Here is a 19642-nt window from a genome sequence, read left to right as displayed (position 1 = left end):
AACAAACATTCAACTGTGCCCTAATCTTTCTTCCATGAATATTTATAGCCTAACAAGCATCAGTTCAAAGTGAAGGGAGAGATGGGACAGGTTCACATGGGACTTAAGCTCTCATGGACTGCAGAAAGAGTCCTTAAAAGCCCTACATACAAAAGCCACAAAGAGAATAACAGGTACTGGAGGGATTAGATACAGAGTAGAGTAAGTGTTACCTAACCCCCAGTATTTCAATTTAACCAAAATCCCCTCTCCCATTGCAGCTGAGAGGCTACAGAGACTACACCGTAGTTGATGTGCTGCAGGAGTAGCTCCACTGCCCTTCTCCCAAGAGAGAAGTCCCTGTGCTCAGCCTCTTTGCTAAAGATTTATGTAACAGGGGGGAATGGAGCTACTAAAATGCTTTAAAAATTGTTTCAAACTAAGACTTTTCTTGACCTTTTCATGATGAATGTGAACTGAGAGATGCTAAAGTTCGCCCCCCCATGATGATAAAACTCTTGGAAACCTGACCAGTATTCCTTCTTGCTTCAGGCAGGTGACAATCACAGTGATGAAACGTGGTGTCACACTATCAAAGTTGGAAAACTAACTCAGCACTGGAGGGCAATCTTTAGGCTTGAATCAGGATAGCGTAAGGCCCTGTATATTTCAAATGCTTTATTCCACAGAGCTTTATCCTTTATTAAGTACAGTGTGAGTACCACTGCCTTACAGCAGTGTTACAGTTTACCTGGATGATCTGCTGTCTATAACACATAAAAACTACAGGAGAGATGCTAACCATTGAAAATAAGCACCAGAGAAACATGACAGAGTAAAGGGAAGGGTGCAATAAGAGCTTAACCTGCTTACACTCGATTTTTATGAAGCAATTGATTTTTCACATGGCAATCCTTTCACATTCACAGAATCACAGAATTCTAAGGCTTGTAAGGGACCTCTAGAGATCACCTAGTCCAGCCACCCCTGCTAAAGCAGGTTCACCTAAAGCAGGTTGCACAGGAACGCGTCCTGGCAGGTTTTGAATATCTCCAGAGACAGAGACTCCATAACCTCTCTGGGCAGCCTGTTCCAGTGCTCTGTCACCCTCAAAGTAAAGAATAAACAAGTTTTTCCTTATGTTCAGATGGAATTGCCTATGTTCCAGTTTGTGCCTGTTGCCCCTTGTCCTGTCGCTGGGCGCCACTGTCCTGTCTGGCCTCATGCTCTTGACACCCACCCTTTAGACATTTATAAGCATTGATGAGATCCCCTCTCAGTCTTCTCTTCTCCAGGGTAAACAGACCCAGGTCTCTCAGCCTTTCCTCTTAAGAGAGGTGCACTATTCCCTTGATCATCTCCATAGCCCTCCACTGGACTCTCTCCAGTAGTTCCCCATCCTTTTTGAACTGGGAAGCCCAGAACTGGACACAGTACTCCAGATGTGGCCTCACCAGGGCAGAATAGAGGGGGAGGATGACCTCCCTCGACCTGCTGGGCACACTCTTTTTCATGCACTTCAGGAGACCATTGGCCTTCTTGGCCACAAGGCACACTGCTGGCTCATGGTCACCCTGTTGTCCGCTAGGACTCCCAGGTCCTTCTCCGCAGAGTTGCTTTCCAGCAGGTAAACTGTACTGGTGCATGGTGTTATTCCTCCCTATATTACGCCTAGTGTCTTGTCTGAAACTAAGAGCAGGCAGTTCAATAGCATATTTCTTTTCCTCCATCTATTTAACCTTTTGCCAGAAAAAAAAAAAAAAAAAAGTAAGAAAGAAAAAAACCAAAATATCACACTCATATGGCAGCTTGCAGGTTCAGGTAAACCTGCTTCATGCCCACATAAATATTGCACTTGATGGTCTTTTTATTTATCTCAGCATAAACTCAAGTGAGGCATGCTCAGAAGCCAAGGGAGAAGTTGCTCTGAAGTTACTGAACGACATAGCAAAATAGAAAAAGCAACATGGAGAGCCACACTGAACACAGAAGCTGGGTTAGAAAGCCCAGATAATAAGTATATGTCAGTCCAGACCTTGAGGTGACAAGCCATATTTAAACTTTTCCTTCTTTCTCAACACCACAATGTCCACACAAATGGCCTCTGCCTTTCACTGCTCTGAAGATCTGACCAAAGCAGGGTTTTGCCTGGAGCTGCAGCCCCATGTTGACGAACTCAGTCTACAACAAACTTACCATACATCCAATACAAAATCTATTTCCCTGAGTTAAAAAATGTTCCAAAGTTTCCAGTGTTTAAACATTTTTAAACGCACCTGCCTAAGCCACTCCATTTGCAGTGGAAAAAGAAATACCGCTAAATACATCCGTCACTTCAGTCTGCTTCTTTCAGCAGCCTCAAAATAAGCATGCCCACGAAGCAGAAAGGGGCTTTTCAGCATGTCATCCTGATCGTGAAACTAGGCCTACAAGAACCACAAACAACACTGTAAAATGCTCTCACTATTATTTAGATTTCTGTTTAGCACTGTGTAAACATCAAAGAGCAAAATTGGTTTTATTGCATCTAAAGCAAACATATTCCTATTTCATTTTTACTGCATCTATGGTTCTTTTAAATTCTAATACATATTTACATGGGTAATTAAGCATTGTGTCTTAAAATAAATTCTAAATGGTAATTATCAACTGTAATTATTCCCAGAAGTAATTTCTAAAATCTGGGGCACTGCATTTTACTAAGTTTCAGTAGTACTAGATAGTTTCCTACTTTTTTTTTTTTTTTTTCCAGCTAGAGGTAGCTCACAAAACTATTTCATCCCATTGAAATTGCTATGATAAACATGAGCCATGGCTTTTCACAACTCGTACTGCTCCTCCAGCAGTTTCAGAGGAAATCTGGCAATATAGCTAAGACTGCAAATATCTAAGTAAGAAAACCCCCTCCAGTTTGGAAAGAAAATGCCAAAAAGCACAATACTTGCAACAAGATTACATACAAGAACAGTACAGCCTAAAAATATTCTAAGATATCAGGAACTGAAATTCCCTTTACTTGCATGCACATGAAAATCCTCTTCCTTCTCTGAAATTGAATATAAGCTACTGTAGCTGTACTTTCAATCCTGACATTCATACCTGAGAGCCAGCTAAAAATATTTGTTGATTCACCTTCAGGTTTTAAAATGGTCAGTCCCTTCTTCAATAGCATTTTTTAATGACCAAGTGTTACTCGAAAGTCATGCTAATTTTGTCCCAACATTCCAATGTTAACAATAAACCCAATTTAATTATTAATCTGAAAAGCTTTAGAAGTTCTCCTGCAAAGGCACCACAGTTTAGGAAGTCAGCAGTGCTCACAAAGAAGGAGAAGGAGCCAAATTAACAATATCAGATTCATTAAAAAGAAATAAGCACACAAGTGGTTTCCTTTGTTGAAGATTCTTGAAAAGCTACTGCTGGTAGTGGCAAGAGCTCAATGCCTCAATATGATTCAGTGATAAACCCCAAAAGAGCTAATTTAAAAAGTGATTTTTATTTTTTTTCTAGGTGGTAGTCCTGTAATCCGATACTGTAAATTTGTGATGCAAGACACTTTCTACCCCAGGATGAAGAGCAGTGTCACAGAAAGAAACCTGATGATTTTGCAGGTCCCAGAGCCAAGCTAAAGCCACAGAAGAGCTCCAAATCTTTGTCTCTGTATATTTCTTTATCTCCGTTTTCTTCTATGGTCGCTTGCCTCTTAACATCTCCTTGGCAAACACCAAGCAAAACTGCTCATCACCCCAAAATCCTCCTACCAAGCCAATATAATACCTCATGCAGAGTTTTTGGCATATCTATTAAAATTTAGTTTGCCCTTTTAGGTCCCATGCTATGATCTTGCAATGATGTTAAGCCAAGTCTCATTAGCCCACAGCACAAAATAGTTGAAACTACTGTGACAAATAATTTTGCCATAGTTCAGTGGAAGATTTAAGGAGTCCTTCCCATCCTTCCTTTGCTACACTGCCACATGTGTGCAAGTGATGAACTAGGCTGGGATTCCCATCAGTTAGTTAAAAAAACCCCACTAATGCTGTTCATTGCCAGAGAGCAGAAATTGTCATGGCTGGCAAAAGAGTGATGGACACGAACAAGTAGATGGAGACCACGGGGGATAGTAGTGTTTCTTTTGGCAGCAGAAGCAACTTGCACCAATTCACAGGGCTGGGGCAATGACAGCCCGGACTCTCAGAGCAATGCAGTGGCTCCTTGCAAACCACTGTATTAATCCACCATAATCCAGATGCGTTTGATGTTGCAACACCCCAGAAAAAAATGCTGAACTACTTTTGATGCAAAAAATGGCAGGAAGTGACAACCACAATGGAAAACACCGCATGAAAGAGTTGAATGCAGCCAAAATGAGGATTTTCAGAGTGTAAAGGTACACATCACCAAAATTACAGGTGTCAAAGCACTTGCCTTTTATTAAAGGGTGACAATTCCATTTTAACAGATTCTCCTGAGAAATAACAATTTTATGCCTCCATAGATTGGAGCAGGCCTTTGCTACTTCACCTTGAATTATCGCAAAGGATAACTTTTCTTCATGCTGTGAATTTCCTCCCATATTCACAGTGGGTTTGGCTTTAAAATAATCCTTTTCCCCCATGAACATGCATTATGAAACAGTCCTTAACTGCATAACTACATTTTTTTTTTCCACAGAATTCCCACCTCATTTAGTATGGTTTAGATTCAAAAGAGGAGATGCAGCTATCACTTAAGCCATCATAATTTTGCAATTTCCTAAATTTTGGTGCTTGACTGAGCAATCTAAGAAACATTCTTATCTATGTGTTTGTGTGTAAGACCACTATGCATTTACTTCAAATAAATTACCACAAATACATATTTATCAAGAAATAATACTGTTATCAGTAATTATAAGATGATCACCATATCTCTGGTTTATATAGTTCATAATATAATGAAATAAATATATAAAGCAATCTCCTAGTAATTGCTAACCTCATAATAATTAGAAGCGCCTAAAGTTCACATTACCTAGAAATGATTCACTTTTTGTCACCAGATCTTTTCACATCTGAAGGCAGGCCAGAGACGTCTAAACACGGGGCTTTCTCTCAAGACTATTTTTTCCTTCATACTGTACAAACATACGAATAGCGTCTCTAAGAGAATCGGTAGCTGTGGCCCCAGGTAAACTAGGAAAAGTGACAAATCAGTAGGAATCTTCTGTGAAACTTCCAAAATGGGTTCAGTTTACACTATTTCTATTTGAAATATAAATTTGTGTCCTATGCATGAAATTCTCCCAGAACAACCCCAACCTGCAGACCTTTCCCAAGCTAGTCTACTACCACAGTGAAAAAAAAAGTGCTAAATAATTAGTTTAAAAATGCACATTTAGAGATGCATCTGTGCACAGTCTCCTTTTTCCCCCCATGATCCTCCAGTTGTTCATCCAATTTTTAGATGACAAACTTTCCAAGAAAACACTTCAAGTTTATATAGCATTTGGCATCTACGTATCCCAAATTTAATTGGCCACTAGACACAACCACCATAAGAAACCAGGCCTTAGCCTTACCAGCAGCCTTGGAGTCTTAACCTGCAGCCACAGTGATGAAGAATTTAATCTGCAGAGTTCCCACAAGACAGGATTCATACCTAAGGATCTGCTTTCATTAGCACAGCTTTCTGTAGAAAGCACATTCTTATCTGAACACTGGTGCCTCTGCTATTTGAAAGTAATTGACAGCCTGATGATTAGCTATTTCTCGGTTAAATTATATTTACCCAAAAATGAAATGTGATCCACTTTGAACAGGGCTTGTACTTTCTGAGTGCCATCATGATTCATACCTTTTTCCCCATGATATTTTGAGTATATTATGGCATACTAAGTATTTGAAGGATTTTTATATCTAGCAAATCAACTGATCGTTAGTTACTTTTGCTCTTTCATCAAGAGAGCAAAAAGTTTGGGTTTTTTGGTTGCTTTTCCAGATGAATCATTTAAGTCAATTCAACAACTGCATGATCAGATGAAGCAGATTTTAAGCAGCATTAAACACCACTTAAAAAACCCTAGTTCTACGCCTTACAAGCTACCATCAGTGTGAATGCATCACTCCAGTGAATTTGACAGTGTTCTACACTGAGACCAGAGCTTAGTCTGAGGCATATGTTTTAATGCATTTTTCATTAGACAATCAATTCTTTTCCAGATTTTCTTAAGTGTCAAAAATATACTATAACCAAGTTTCTCAATAATAAGTAGTTACAAGAAAGAACAGAATAAGATCTGGTTAGATATTCCTTAAATATTCTGGGTTTGCAATATAAATGCTTTGATACTCCAGTCTCAAAATTCAGTAGATAGAAATATCTTTCATCATTTTCCCATTGATTTTTATAGATAATTATCTTACATTATTTTAGGCTATTAGGCAAGTATACAAGTATACACCAAAAGGTTATATGTATCCTTGAGGTCACAATCTTAAAGGATACCTGAAAAACCTCAACAGGAAATTTCTGTAGATGTATTCATTTGTATTTTGCTGTGGGCAAAGGAGCAGTGCAATTTCTAACAAATCAATGCAAGCCAAACGACAATTAGCAAATTGTCTGATATGACAAAACCAAGTTGAATACTTGCCTTCAGGAGCAGAAAGCTAGCAATAATCCAATTTACTCTGCTACTACCAATCTGTTGTGGCATAATGTAGATGGTTCATTTACAAAACCCCAAAATATTATGAAAACTTGAAAAATTTCAAGTATCTTTTTTACAGCTCACTTGCCTTACTCTAGTTGGGATCACATTGACTTACACACAAGTTCCCAAGATTTCATACTGCTCCTTGTTGAGCTCTAGAGACCACTAGCCAGGCAGAAAGATAAGAGGTCATCATGCAAGGCAAAAGGAAACCTCGAATGGAAAGCTACGCACTGAATGATGTTGTCTGCGCTCTATGACTGCAAGAGCAGAAAAATCTTACAGCTCAATACTAACCAGACATTTCCAGGTAACAGACTGCCCATCCAGCTCTTCCTGCAGAAATACAGCAACACAACTGTGTCTCCAGACTGAGTACCATTGCTGAGACAGGAGTACAATGTCACCGCTGTCAGAAGTACTAGCGGAGCAACTTGCTAGCAACGTGAGAGGAACTATGTGGGACAGGACTCATTTACATCCCTGGATGACTTCTGATAAAGCCAATTAGACATTTGTACTTTGACACTACACTAATTTCAAGTAAATTTACAGCTCTACCTGGCAAAGAGTTGGTGTCTGGAGGAGACAAGAACTCTATGGGATTCTATCACCTTACTTCCATAGCTAGTATAGTCTTTTTGGGCAGCACCAAATGTGTAGGCTTTTTTTTCCCCCCTCCAACTGCACGAGTAAGCTATATTTTTTAAAAGTTAATTCTGGCAGCTTGCAGAGCAATGCACGTGGAGCTGAATGTGGCCATTGGCTCGAGCTGCAAGATGAGGAAAACTGTTGTTGTACCCTTGATACCATTCCTGCTTGAAGCAGTGTTAACAGGCACTCAGATTTCTCCCCTTAAACTATTCCCTTTTGCGCAAAAACTCTCTATTATATTCCTCCTAATCTGTATTCCTAAAGCAACTGAGGCCACTGGTGTACAAGCACCGCCACCTCAGGGGAGTCCTAAGGGGTAGAAAACACGATGAAGTTTTCCGTGTTTCATTCTGCAATGCAGCAGCTGCAAGAGCAGAGCAGAGACTACTGCTATCTGTCATTCAGAAATAATGTAATTCAGACTGCTTTGTTATGAAGACATAATGCACATACCCTTCTTGAATGATAATAATCTATATATTTTTTTTTAAATTTGCTGTGGATCCAGAGCAACATGTTTCAACTACCACATAATCCACCATACTTTTCATGCAGAGGGTATATATATATATATGGTACATGCATATAATAGGTTATATTTAATAGGTCATAAGCAATGCTATTTTTGTTTAAAAAGCATACTGCATGCTATTCTATACCTTCTTTCCTGCCTTTTTGGTTGCAGATATGATTCCTGCTAGATTTATTAATATTTCAGATTATACACGTGGCAGTCACAAATATTTTATACAAATCATTGACAGGCTAAGCTGTAGACCAGGTTATCGTTTCCCCAATTAGAAGCAGGATGAATACATGTGACAGAATAACCTATTCATTTCTTACAATTCCACATCACCAGGGCCTTTTCTTCAACTGGTCAGATGGAGTGCAGATTAAATATTAGCAAATTTAAATCTAACATGTTATGAGTTTCTTTTTATGTATTTTTTTTACTATATTTTGCTTCAGCTCATTACACACATCAACACAACAAAATGTATGTGAGATATATTGCTATATATAGTGAACATATTCCCCCCATCAAAGAATACTAATGTATTCTCAGGATTAAAAACTGTTAGAAAATACAATGTAGAGGGACTGATTATTTTTTTTTTTAAATATGTGCTACAAGCTCCCACTCTAAGAAACTCTCAACTTGTCAAAAATCAGATGGTCTTCTCAACACCTTTTCAGGTTTTCCTTTGCCAAGTTCAGTTAAAATATTTATTTTAATGCTTATTGGCATTTCAGACTTCATAAAAATGCAGGCAAACACAAAAGAGGCTTAAACTTATCTACCAATAATAGTTGGGCCATCAAACTAGGTTACAAAGTGAAGGTTCTTTTTTGACACATTATTAAAACAGTATTGAAAGATATAATTGTAAGACTTAGTGGAAAAAATGAACAGACAGGGCTGGATTCTGATTTAGCATAACCAGGCCATATCAGTAGTAACTTTGATCAAGTTACAGAATCATAGAATTGTCAGGGTTGGAAGGGACCTTAAAGATCATCTAGTTCCAACCCCCCTGCTATGGGCAGGGACACCTCACACTAGGTCAGGTTGCTCAGAGCCCCGTCCAGCCTGGCCTTAAAAACTTCCAGGGATGGGGCTTCCACCACCTCCCTGGGCAACCTGTTCCAGTGTCTCATCACCCTCATGGTGAAGATCTTCTTCCTAACGTCCAATCTGAATCGGCCCATCCCTAGTTTTAATCCATTCCCTCTAGTCCTACCATTACCCGACATTCTAAAAAGTCCCTCAAGAAAGCTTTCTTGTAGGCCCCCTTAAGATACTGGTAGGCCACAAGTCAGTGGTTTCACTACAGTATGACAGAAATAAGAATTATTTTCCAGTTCATATATAGTGCTATAAATCTCCAGTGGACTCAGCACTTTGACACGCATGGCAAGAGACTGAGACTTACCACCTCCTGCCCTCTGCTCACCTCCACGGGCAACTCCCTCCCAATGGCAGGGACATTTGGCCTACTCCTCAATCAGCTCTAGGACCATGATAGTTTCAGACAAGCATATTTAGGTAAACTGACTAAAAAAAATGCAGTCATTCAGCAACTGATTCATGATCAGATTTGATAGCTCTCTCTAGGAATGCAGTAAAAAACAAAGATTTGAGTCAGATTACAATGATAGCACTTTTAATTTTGCTCTCTGCGTGTAACATCAGAGACACGAGCTAACAGAGGTCCAAGTAATTTTTATTATTATCAATGTAACATAGCATTTTGCAAAGAACTGGATCACAGCTACAGAACTCAAAACAGACTTAATGTTTTCGGTATTCAGAGTCCAGTTATAAAGTAAAGTAATCACCCCAACACATCTCCAAGTCCAGGTATGGTTCTGTATGCATGTCTGCTCTTCTTGATCCCTGGGCATCAGTCACGAAGTGATTTGGATCTACAACCATTACACTACTACATTAAAAAAGATATTCACAGTATTGAACAAAACCAAGATGACAACCACAACTTAGAGAGCAACCTTTCTTCAGGTTCTGTTCAGCCCGTATGGGGGGGGTAAGGGGATGATACTTATTCTCCTGGCATTTCTTTTCTCTCACCATAATAACGGAAATTAGTTACTCAAAATGAAGCCAAAGTAATCAAAGTCCGAAGTACCTGATGCCAGGATCTTGACCCAGCCAAGTACAAAGTAGTGTTCTTAAATCAAGGAGTATCTAGCTTCTGGTTTGTGGCTCGCATCCATCCCTGCTATTCTCAGGCACGCTGCTGACACATTGCCAGATTCATAAGAGGGATCATTTTAACACACATGCTAGAAAAATAGATGGCAAAGCACTGCTGATGTTGCAGTAACTGGAAGAATGTTCTCTATTCCTCAGCTGCAGAATAACATTATTTTTAGAGAAAAATATATCTAGCCATCACTGAAAGTGGAATCTATAAAAAAATGCTGAACCTCTGGTTTGTTTTACTAAATCCAATCCAATAGCAAGCAATGTATTGTGATGCAGATTTCCTGCAAAATACCTCTGTGCAGAAGCACTGAGTAATCAGTCTCTCCTCTTGTACTCCATATGCAGTTCTGGCACACTATTCGTGATTGCTGATTGCTTATTCATCTCATTTTTAAGACCGAATTAGAGGATCACATCCTGGTATCCCTTCCGAGCACGAAAGCAGAGGGATTTCAATAAGCTTTCAAATCTAGAGGAATTTCTCCCCTGAGAAAAAAAGGCCACTGCCTTACCTTTATGATGTTCAAACCTTGTTTTACGGGCAAAGAGGAAGCACGTATTTCATTTGTATATAAAATACATATACCTAAAATATATATGCCAAGGACTTATTTTTAGCCTGATATCTTAAGTCTAATCATTATGAGTTGAAATTACTATAGAAGAAAAAATGAAAGAAATTAACAATTTTTACCTTTCTGGCATTATGCTCACCCTCCCTTGCTCCTCTGGGTCCTTCAGCCAGGGGTTTCATTCTGGTGTTGGTCTGGTTACAGAGGTGTCACCTTCCCTAGTCCTTTGCTGGGAGGAATAAGAAGTTCATTCTGATGGTTTCTTCTTCCTCAGTCCAGAATGAGCTCAGGGCGTTGTTGGGTTTTTATGTTTGGTATTTTTTTGTTGGGTTTGTTGTTGTTTTTTTTTTTAAAGTATATATTTGCTAACATTTCTGTATCTTTTTCTTTCTACCTCAGTCTGCAGGTCCACGTTACATCCAGATTTACTACATGATACTTTTTATGGATGTTGGGCACTATTACTTTGTTCCATTACCCCCAAAACCAGTTTCACCCACCCCAGGTGCTCTGCATTTCTTTGCATGTCACTCGCAGCCTGTGCTCCACCACTTGTAACCACGTGCACCGCCTTCAGCTCCACTCTTCAAAGCCTCCGTTACCACACCAGGCCTGGATTTCACTGTATTACATCATTATGAGAGTCATGATGTCACCACAAAGATAAACAGTAGTAAATCAAATTTGCCACAGGCATTTAGTCAACTAGAAAAACTGCTGTTTCAGGAAAGCCAGTTAACACAAAGCCACAGACACTCATGAAGAGTTCAGCCCGGACAAGCCTGGCTAGCCTCAGTCCTGAGACCTTGCAAACTCAGTGCAAAGCTGACGGCCTCCTGTTCGCTCTGTAGTACGGTACTGCCATTGCTACAGGCTCACACCATTTATACTGCCCCCCTCAGCTGCACAACACAGGTTACACCAGCACGGAGGAGGCACAGATGCAAGGAGGAGTGGAAGCATCTCGCAGCATGGCTTGAAGGCACCGGCCTTGGAAAGCCATTTCACATTACGTGAGCGTGGTACATGTGAAACTGCAGAGCAGCTTTCCACGTTGCCAACAGTGACACTGAGGGAGTCAAATAGCAGAGCATGCTTCTTGTGCTCATATTAATTAAAGAAGCATCTCATTGCCAGAAGTGTCACTTAGCGTGCAGTAAAATAACCAGTAAACAGAAGATTTTACCTAAACTTGAGAAAAATCTGCTTCGATTTTTCAAATAAAAATTATGAGTTCTATGTTTGGGCTTTATTTTTTCCCCACAAAGCTACCTTTGTTTCATTGCAAGCTTCACCAGCACTTCAGGTCAAAATTTATCCCTTGTGAGAAAAGCTATTTATAAAAATAAACAGTATTATATTTTGCGTTCAGTGAGATGAGATAGTATTTTACTAGTAGAGTTTTTAGTATTTGAACAACAAGAGGAGCAAACAGCAACACACTCAGCTGCACACAAGCCTCACGGCTGTTCAGTGCCTCGTTTATCAGTGATGCTTAGATGATTTCCAGCACTGTGACACAGATGCATCTGTATCGTAACGTACTATACATATTTAAGGTATGCAATTCAGATGAGGGACCTTTCCTATAGATAAACGAGGAGAGAAAGCCTTACTGCTATAGAGCGAAAACTTCTGCACCTTCACAAACAGTTTGTAAAATGCGAGTTCAGTAACAAGAGCAAGACTTTTGCTTTAAACACAAGAAGCAGTGCAACATAGAGGCAAATATAATAAAATTGAAACAGAGTTGACAAAGGCTAACGGTGTAGTTAGGAAAAATGAAGCTCCTTTCAACAGCAAAAAGACAGTAGTAACACATCTGCCAAATTTTCAAGTGATGAAATACTACGTGCTTTTTTCTTGCATACTAAATGTAATCCAGAGATATGAGTAGACCTAGGTAAATCTCATCCTTTCATAAGGCTTGCTTTTTTTTCTGACAGTATTTTCATTTTATTATTTCAATCCAGGCTTTCATACATTCTGATTTCAGTTCCAGAAACAATTGTAGAGGTCACTAAAACTCTACTTGCCCCAGTAATGCAGTGCTCTGTTGAACTCTGGCCTCAGTGAGAACCAAGCAAGAGTCTAAATTGACATTATTTAATTTCCCAACTGGATCCCTTTAGGGTGCAGTTTATAATGCAGCACAGTTTGAACATCAAAAGGGTTAATTTGATATCTCTAACTCACACCCACACACCAACCTGGAAGTTACATGCTCCAATATAGCCATATTCCCATTTTTAGCCCAGTATTAATGTTTACAGACAACTTTATATTAGTCATTACACTACAACGTAGTACATATTCAGGCACAGTGCAGTATTTTAGTCTATGATGTAGAATCTTCTGAATTTGAGGACATTAAAAAGTAGCATAAGTTTGTATAATCTTCAGATGTGCAGCAGCTGAAAGAGGTAGCGATGTTTACTTAAGTCTTCTTTGCATCTTCACAGCATGATTAGAGTTGGAAAGAATCTTAAAGATCATCTAATTCCAAGCCCCCTGCCAGGGGCAGGGACACCTCCCACTAGACCAGGCTGCTCAAAGCCCCATCCAGCCTGGCCTTGAACACTTCCAGGGATGGGGAATCCACAACCTCTCTGGGCAACCTGTTCCAGTGCCTCACCACCCTCACAGTAAAGAATTTCTTCCTGATATCCAACCTAAATCTACCAGCTTTCAGTCTAAAACCGTTACCCCTCATCCTCTCACTACACTCCCTGATAAAGAGTCCCTCCCCATCTCCCCTGTAGGCCCCCTTTAAGTACTGGAAGGCTGCTATAAGGTCTCACCGGAGCCTTCTCCTCTCCAGGCTGAACAACCCCAACTCTCTCAGCCTGTCTTCATGGCACAGGTGCTCCAGACTTCTGATCGTCATCATGGCCCTCCTCTGGACTTGCTCCAAAAAGTCCATATCCCTCTTGTGCTAAGGCTCCAGAGCTGCACGCAGTACTCCAGGTGGGGTCTCACTAGAGCAGAGTAGAGGGGCAGAATCACCTCCCTTAATGTGCTGGACATAGCTCTTTTGATGCAGCCCAGAATATCGTTGGCTTTCTGGGCTGTGAGCAAATATGTCTGCTCATGTTGACCTTCTCGTCCACCAGCACCCCCACGTCCTTCCTCCTCAGGACTGCTCTCAATCCATTCTCTGCCCAGCCTGTATTTGTGCTTGGGATTGCCCTGACTCATGTGCAGGACCTTGCACTTGACCTTGTTGAACTTCATGAGGTACACATGGGCCCACCTCTCAAGCTTGTCCAGGTCCCTCTGGATGGCATCCCTTCCCTCCAGCATGTCAACTGCACCACACAACTCAGTGTCATCAGCAAACTTGCTGAGGGTGCACTCAATCCCACTGTCTATGTTACCAACAAAGGTGTTAAACAGTGCAAGTCCCAATACCAACCCCTGAGGAACACCACTCATCACTGGTCTCCACTTGGACATCAAACCATTAACTGCAACTCTGAGTGGGGCCATTCAGCCAATTCATTATCCACCAAGTGGTCCGTCTGTCAAATCCTCACGTCTCCAATTTAGAGACAATGATGTTATTTACCTTTGACACAGAGCAAGATACTGCAGTGGAGTATTTTTCACACATGTTCCCACAGTTTCACAGAACTTCAACCTAGATCTCCACATTAGGCTTGCTTAGTTTGTTGGGAATATTTTCTACTTGGGGAGTTCTGGCCCTTCCAAGTCAGCCTGGGTAACCAAAGCCTGAGCAAGCGTGACTCAAAATTTAACCTAATGAAGAAAACTGAAATCATGTAGCACTGGGCTTTCAGTGATGGCTAGCTTTCGACTTCAACCCAATTTCTTTTGTGTGCCTTATATACAGAGGCCACATAACTTGTTAAAGGTTGCAGAAGAAACAAGGAGCTCTCATATCAGTTCTCAAAAATGCAAGGTTGCAATGCTTTCCACTCCCCCCCACCTTCTAACTCTGAGAGCTGAAATGCCCTAATGATATCTAGACTACACCTAAATCTCATAATCTCAGACTTGCCTGATGAAAGAATTAAAGCCCACGCTGCTCCAGTTACAGTGCAGCTTCAGACCTTTGCATGGGGATACCCCTCCCGACCTTGATGCTGCAATTTGTCAATCCCTCACAGTATTCGTTATTGCAGATACCAGCAAGGGACAGCTCTAAAGGCATCTCGCTCGGTACAACACAGCAGCAGCAGCATTCCATCACTTTCAGGGTATAATGGACCTGCGAGCCATTTAGGCAGATGGCTGCTGAAGCACGAAAGAGAATATTTTTCCTAAAAAGGGACTGGCTAAAGACAGGATGTGCTTTTTAACGCCAGCAGAAGAGCCTGCTGGGTCTGTACTAAACCTATAGAACAATTATGTTTAATTGTATATAGAAAAGTTATTAGCAGCAGGTAGGGCTAAAATGAATTTCACAGAATTCATACATAGGATGACATCTGGAGTCTCCACCACAGCCTCCAGAGTTCACCTAATCACCTAAAAGTATTCCAGTGAATTGCAATAAAGTATTTAAAAATAAATCACAGGTTTCGTTTCCATGCAAAAACAATATTAAGTTATGGTTATTCATATGAGTGTATGTGTCAAGTGAAATAATAATGTTCAGAATTTTAAAACTTCATAGAATGTTAGAAGCATAATACAGGTTTGCTTACATAAAAGCAAGAAAAATGTGCATAAGTATTCATTAAATCATCTTCAATTAGGAATAAGACTATTATGATAGGTCTGATTTGTATTCTAAATGTATTTTGCACAATTACTCATACTTTTGAGAAAAGCTAATGAGAAAAATTAGACAAAGAACAAAATGCAGCAAATGTGAATGAAATTATCTCCAACTAACTAATCAGTCATTCCCAGACAAGAAAAATACCTAAATAAATTCATACTCTTTTTACCTTAATTATTATTTCCCATTAAGTCTTAGGACCCAAGAAAACTATTAAAAGCATTTATGATTATTTGAATGCTATCTAGTTAAAAAAGAGCATGCAAATAAGAAAGGAAATACTAAGCTTTACTTGAAGAGGTAACTGGTATGAAAGTGTGATAAATCCTTCTTGGAAGACATTACATGTGTTATAAACCACATCATTCATATTGCTGGTTTTTTTAAAAAAAATCAGCTTCAGGTCTAAGGGGAAAAAAAAAAAAGTCAGGAGAGCACACGACTAGTTTCGACTGTATTCAGGACAGAAGCTCAGCACATGCTTATCCCTTTTCTCACACAGTCCCATTCCGTGGTGCAGGGCATCAGACCACCACACCTTATTTTATGATTTTTCCAGTGGGGTACCTTCTAAACCTTGAGAAAGCAAAGGAGGGTAAAGACCACCAGTGACTTTTCCCCTGTATCACAATTCCACACCCTGATGTCAAGCAAAACATTCAAAAGGGTTCTGGGCATGTTCAGGGTTTTTCTAACAAGTTTTGGAAGATGATGTCCCATTTGAGGTGTATCTTCGTGCTCCACTTACTCATAATTACATTTACATATTTTCGTATATGGCAATCAAAAGCTATATAAGAAGTGTTTGAATAAAGTGTTTCTTCAACTTCAAGACAGTATCAGAAACTTCAGGATTACAAAGAGATATTTAATGACAAAATACATTATGAATTGGCAGGTGTCAATAGCCACAGCTGTAACAGAGCTGTGGATTTTTGTTAATAAAACTTAAAATCTTGTGTGCTACACAAGTTCCAGGTGCTGTTCTGTCTTTCCAATAGAAAATAAGTTTATTACCATCACAGACAAAGTCTGTCCTGTTCTTCCTTTCTTCGTAAATTACACAGAAACAGTTATACCAGTTGTTTCTACCTCTGAAGTAATTAACTGTAATCTCATCAGTTGCTTTGCAATCATTTATATACTAAGAAATTCAGAGCAACAGTCTAGAATTGGACTGCTAAGACTGTGGCTGCCTCCCTACAGGGCCCATCTCTGTGCCAGATGTTGCTCCCCCAGATACACCACATCTCACCTGCTTTCAAATCCACTCTCGCATCACTTTGTATTATGCACTTAGCCCTCTGTAGTAAGGCAAACTGAAGTAGAAGTTAGTTACCACACTACGTAAGACTAAAAAGTGTTGGTCTCCAGGACCTGATTCGTGAGTTGAGCAGACATCCCTGCCTCGGGGACAGAAACATCCATCAAAGCAACAGAGCAAACAGCTGGGGACAGCAACAGCATCTACTGTTATGTCTGATGCTCATCCCCTCCTGTATTTTCCAACAGGGATTAGGTTAAACCAGAAAATACCTTCGTGTCTGCAACATCACAGCAAAAGTCACCAATTTCAAAATGGGCTGTTTGCCTCTGTTGAGCAAAATTAGAAACAATCCGCTGAAATTTACGTTCATGCCCTTCTCTGTTTTTTCAATGTTACACCAAAAATAATTAAATATTTATGATGATTCGTAGACACTGACTACTAGAAATACATTCAGAGCTCTACAGTAAAGCTGCATTTAAAAAATACCAATGAACACACATTAAGATAAGTTAACCTGGCTAGTAGGAGTAAATAGTAAGAAAGTTCAGAGGGAGAATAATTGAGGGTAGGCAAGTCTACTTGGAAATCACACATAAGCATTATGATCAAATATCCTCAGTGACAGTAAAATTACAAGTGTTATTTCATTTTGGAGACCAAATATTCTAAGATGAGATGACTGGAGCACCTTAATGAACTAGCTAGTTACTCGAAATTTACTTCAAAAAGCACCAAGCTTTTTGGTAGTACATGGCAGTACAAGGCAGTACATGGCTATCTTCACCTAGACTTTACTTTTCCTTTGGCCCTTGAACTCTTTATTTTCAAGACAATGAGCTACAAGGAACACAACTTAGTTGGAGGCAGATTTTTTTATCTGAATATGGTTGACAAATAGTCATTTTGTTACTGGAAAATAAGATAGAAGAACCAAACAGATGAATGGAGCATGAGTGACTTCCAAAACAATTTGCCTTTAACATAATATTAAATCAACTCCAAACAAAAGAGGTGGGTACAGGGAATGGTCACAGGATGAGAGGTACACTGTGACAACACAGATTATAACATATTATTGTATTTATGTATGCTGATGGTGAACTGATATTTTTTAGAGAAGTTTGAGATCATCTTACATGTGAGGTAGTAGCAGATGAATTCTTTTGCAGATTTAGAGTTAACCTTCAACCTAAAGATATTAGCGTATTTTACTTAGAAGAGCAAAACTACCCATATCTTAACATCAGGCTACATCTGATTTCGTACATTATGACATAACACTGGGGGAAAAGGATTGCAGATGATGGTTTGCCCTTCCTGGAGCTCAGAGAAGTTGAGTTTTAGCTGGTAACACCCTGCTAAAGCCTGTCTCTTCAAAGCATACTGAAGTCTCTTACAAAGCACTTGAAATATAATTAAAGATATTTTTGTATGCTTCTGCATATAAAGACTGCGTTTTTCAGGCAAAAATATCTTGGATTTTATCCAAAATAATTTCCAAATTGATCCAATTGCTTTGCAGGAAACTAAAGGCTGGCTGAACTCATTTCAACAACTGTTTCCCAGAAGACAACACAGATTCCTGAGGTTTTGCCCACAGGTAACAATATAGCATTAAAAATACAAACTACATGAGCTTTAACTTTCCCAAATAGTAGAAATATAAGAGATATATACCATTGGAAGTTCTGTTTGTTGGTTTTTTGTTGTTGTTTTTGTTTTGTTTTAATTTCTCAACCTCAATTAAGGAAGCCAATTCCATTTAACTAGTAGCCTTGCACGCAGCTGGGACACCTCAATTTTGCTCTGTTACCACTGATTCTGCACAAAGCATTGCTGCTAAAAAAAAAAAATATGTATATATGTTCAGCTGTTTGTCAGTAAGCACACCTCCGGTTGCATCTGAGGAACCTCCAACCAAGAACCTGGTTGGAAAAAATATTTTAGTATATACTTTTAGTCCTAGGAGATTTGCGTATTTCCAGAGAAGAGAATGCCAGCTTGCAAAGTCAAATTTCCTGATTCTTCTCACTTACAGGAGAAATACCACCTAGAAAAGATGTTTATGATGGCAGCAAGTTTGCCCAATGTTTCCTTGCTGGTTAAATAAGCACTGTGTCAGAGGGGCTGAGTTTTGCCAAAAGAATAAAGGAACAGATCAACTGTGAAACTTAGCTTTGTAGTTTTAGGAAAAGTAGGCCATCTTCTATAGTAGTTTATTTTGCCCAAGGTTGAATATCAGATTCCAGCTTCATTTAAATAAGACTGAATCAATAATTTTAAACATGCAAGTGAAATAAAAATTCAGGAGCTGGGACTAAAAGGATTGTAGCACATCACCATACAATTTTCCTGCAACAGTTCAAGTGGTAAGAAGTAAATTCCACCTTGTGCAAACTTCAGCAATTTTATCAAGTACAAGTCAGGGTATTCAGGGAATGAAGGACTGACATAAATATGGGATTAAAAAAAAAAATATATATATATATAGACTACTAGGGTGTTTTTTTTGAAAGATTTTTGAATGATTATTTTTTTTATCTGCATCTTTAACACTGCGATCAACGCTGCTTGTGCTCTCTCCCACCCACTGAAGCTGCAAAGGATGAAGGAGTTCATCCAATATACAAGAAATAACTTTAATAAAAAAAGTTGTATAATGTAAGTCCCAGCAAGTGGTACATTTTTTTAGAAGCAAGGCCATGAGCTTCATGAATACAGCTGTGAGTGACAACGTGAACATTTTGCTGCTGCTCTTGTTTTATTGAAGATACTTTCACACAGAATCAGAGAATAGTTTAGGTTGGAAGGGACCTTTAAAGGTCATCTAGTCCAACCCCAACAATGAAACAGGGTTGACAGGAAAACTGCAGCAAATGGTTAACATAAAGCCATTACATAAGCAGTAAATGGTAATAGAGTATTTGCACAGTGAAAGCTACTTTAAGCAGTAGAAAAAAGCTTTGAAGAAAATATCTATAAACATAAAGTACTA

This window comes from Larus michahellis, chromosome 7 (assembly GCF_964199755.1).
Source record: "Larus michahellis chromosome 7, bLarMic1.1, whole genome shotgun sequence".
Classification (NCBI taxonomy): domain Eukaryota; kingdom Metazoa; phylum Chordata; class Aves; order Charadriiformes; family Laridae; genus Larus; species Larus michahellis.
Note: the sequence above shows the minus strand (reverse complement) of the source record.